This window comes from Mus caroli, unplaced genomic scaffold (assembly GCF_978045245.1).
Source record: "Mus caroli unplaced genomic scaffold, Mus_caroli_1 scaffold_3, whole genome shotgun sequence".
Taxonomy (NCBI): domain Eukaryota; kingdom Metazoa; phylum Chordata; class Mammalia; order Rodentia; family Muridae; genus Mus; species Mus caroli.
In genome coordinates, this window is record NW_028227258.1 from 69,382,651 (window position 1) to 69,386,058 (window position 3,408).

The following is a 3,408-nucleotide window of genomic DNA, read 5'->3' on the forward strand; positions in this document are numbered from 1 at the left end:
AACTTTAAGTGAAATAGAAAAGCAACTGTAAAACTTGCATGGTATTTAATGGAGCTCACACCAACAAAGTAATCAAACATGGAAAACTCAAGTCCAGAAGTATCAAAGTACCTACTTTCAAATTTTCTATTTCAGGATAAAATTATTATATTAAATAGCATAAACTGCAGAATACTGCCAGGAAATATTGGGTATATCAGTAACGTAGACATCAGAAGCCAAAGATAACCCTACACAGAGAGAGTGTGATCTTTGATTGATTGGTCTGGAATTCTCTTTCTTTGTTGAGTCTTTGTGTAGTTTAGTTATCAGGATAACTATGGCCTCATAGAATGAGCTTGGCAATGTTCCTTCTGTTTCTATTTTGTGGAATAGTTTGAGGAATATTAGTATTAGTGCTTCTATGAAAGTCTGGTAGAATTCTGCTCTAAAACCATCTAGTCCTGAGCCTTTTTGGTTGGGAGACTTTTAGTAACTGCCTTCATTTCCTTGGAGGTTATAAGACTATTTCAATTTTTTACCTGATCTTGATTTAAGTTTGGGAAGTGGTATGTACAAGAAAACAAGAAAATCATCCTTTTTTTATTTTAATATTTTGTATGGTACAGACTTTTAAGACCTAATGATTCTTTGGATTTCTTCAGTGTCTATTGTTATGATTCCATTTTCATTTCTGATTTTGTTTATTTGGATACTATCTCTCTGCCTTTTAATTAGTTTGGCTAAAGGTTTGTCTATTGTAACATAATGTTAAATGCTGTTATGTTAATATTAATTGTATTTTCTCTTGGACTCTAAGATGACTGCTTCATTGCTTTGCTTGTTTATAGGTAAAATGGAAAAAACAAAAGAAAACTCATTCATCATTGGTTTCTGTAAAATTCATAGAAAAACTATTTTTGAGATTAAATCATTTCTGGATAGAGATCACCAGCATTCCTTATATTGCATGAGATGGAGAAATAGAGACACTTTGACAAATAGAGCACTGGTAAACCAATTGTTTCTTATCCATATGGTAATGTGAACCTGAAACCTATACTACAGGGTATGTAGATGAGCCTTAAATTCCAGTCTTCCTGAAGAAGGCATAGTACTCACACATCATCATAGTCACACATGTGAAATGAGGACTTGAGTATGTATATGCAGAGAGGCAGAGGTATGGATCAGCTGGCATCTCAATCTTGTCATCCTAGAAGGTGGAGTTTGGAGTTGCAGACATGCCATTGCAGAAACCAGGAAGAGATTCCTGACTTGTCTACATTACTAAGCTCTTGGAGCACCCTGAGCAGGAGATATGGCCTCATACTCCACTCTCTCAGGATGTACATTGTTATGTAGTAACCTGAGACATAAGGAGTAGTTATTTATATTCTGAAACATCACTGATCATGTCCACAGTGTGGTTTAAAAGGTTTAAAATAGCCAATGTGGACATCATTCTGGTATTTTAGGTTTATTTATGTGTATGAACACTTGTATGTGTGTATGTATTCATGCTTGATACCATGGGTGTCAGAAGAGAGTGTTGGATCCCCTTAAATTATAGGCTTTTATGAGCCATCTAATGTGGGTGCTGAAAATCAAACCCAGGTCCTTTGCAAGAGTAGCAAGTATGCTTAACCACTGTGCCATCTCTCCAGTCTCAAGTACCCTATTTTAGTTAATGAAAATCAAAGTATAAAACTTTAGTCAAGCTTTTCCTACTTGGGCCCGGTAGAATGGCTCCCGCAAAGAAGGGTGTCGAGAAGAAGAAGGGCCGTTCTGCCATCAACGAGGTGGTGACCCGAGAATACACCATCAACATTCACAAGTGCATCCATGGAGCGGGCTTCAAAAAGCGTGCTCCTCGGGCACTCAAAGAAATTCGGAAGTTTGCCATGAAGGAAATGGGAACACCAGATGTGCGCATTGACACCAGGCTCAATAAGGCCGTCTGGGCCAAGGGAATAAGGAACGTTCCATATCGCATCCGAGTATGCTTGTTCAGAAAACATAAAGAGGATGAGGATTCCCCAAACAAGGTCTACACGCTGGTAACTTATGTGCCTGTTACCACATTAAAAAATCTACAGACGGTCAATGTGAATGAGAACTAACCTGCTCATGTCAAATAAAGTTGCACAACTGCCAAACAAACAAACAAACAAACAAACAAACAAACAAAAAAAAAACCTTTAGTCAAGTTTTCAGTGTTCATTATAATCTCATGTACATGGCCTAGCACATGAGTGACACCAAAATACAGGAGTGATGGACTTGTACTTTCCAGATGACCAAAGGCCATAGCACTGTGTTACAATGAGAAGCATATTCAAACTACAGACAATAATGTGGCTCAGCCCTGAACAACTGTAAGATGGAAAATAATAAATAGTTGAATAGAGATTGAGGAGAAGCCATAGTTCACACTGGAGTTTGAATCTCTCACTTTTTCTTAGTCTGCTTTCTATTGCTGCGATAAGACACTGACCAGAATCAACTTGAAGGTTAGAGGGGTTTATTTGGTTTACCTATCCTAGATAGGTAGATAGTCCATTGGGGGAAGCCAAGGAAGAATGAAGGACAGTAACTGAAGCAGAAACAATGGAGAAATGCTGCTTACTAGCTTTGTCCCTCTGGCTTTCTCAGTTTGCCTTTTTATATATCCCAGAATCACTTGCCTAGGGACCATACTGCCTATAGTGAGCTGGGCCTTTCCCCATTAGTCATTATTTAAGAAAAACCCCACAGGCTTGCTCCCAGGCCAATCTCATTGAGACATTTTCTCAGTTGGGGTTTTGTACCAAGTTGACAAAATCTAACTTGCACAGCAAGGCACATACTTCAGCAGTAACTAAGTGTTAACTATTTAGGTGTGATGTGAAAAATGAATTAAGGAATGACCACATTGTTGCACTTCTACCTAAGCTTTTCACATTACAACACCACCCTGCCTTCTTCAAAGTTCATAATCAAGAACCATGAAGTCAAGAAAATAATCAACAAAAGCATCTTAGTGTTTTATTTTTTTGTTTATGGTTTGCATTGGTCCTCATTCATTACTATCCTTGGATCTGCCTGGCAGTGGAGACAATTTTCAGAGAACTCTGGGCATCTGGGTACATATCAATGTTGTAGGCTCAGAGCAAAAGTGAGTTAGATTATAGATAGACAGACAGGCAGGCAGACAGACAGACAGATAGATATGTTAGATAAAAGATGATCACCAGAAAAATGATTTTTGATTAAAAAAGACATGAACCTCTCAAATTTGTAGTCACTGCCCTTATGTATACATATGTGTATGTCTTCCCCACATTTCACTTAGCCCATCAATCTCATCGAAACAGATTTGTCCCAAGGCTTCTCAGTGAAGGGTCCATCAATTGTTAAGGAGAAAATGAATTTCCCCTCATATGATTC

At 38.0% G+C, this 3,408-nt stretch overlaps 1 pseudogene; it reads left to right on the forward strand.

The window, feature by feature from the left end:
* Positions 1-1,724: 1,724 nt before the first annotated feature.
* Positions 1,725-2,102, forward strand: LOC110291632 (large ribosomal subunit protein eL31 pseudogene; annotated as a pseudogene).
* The last annotated feature ends 1,306 nt before the right edge of the window (positions 2,103-3,408 follow it).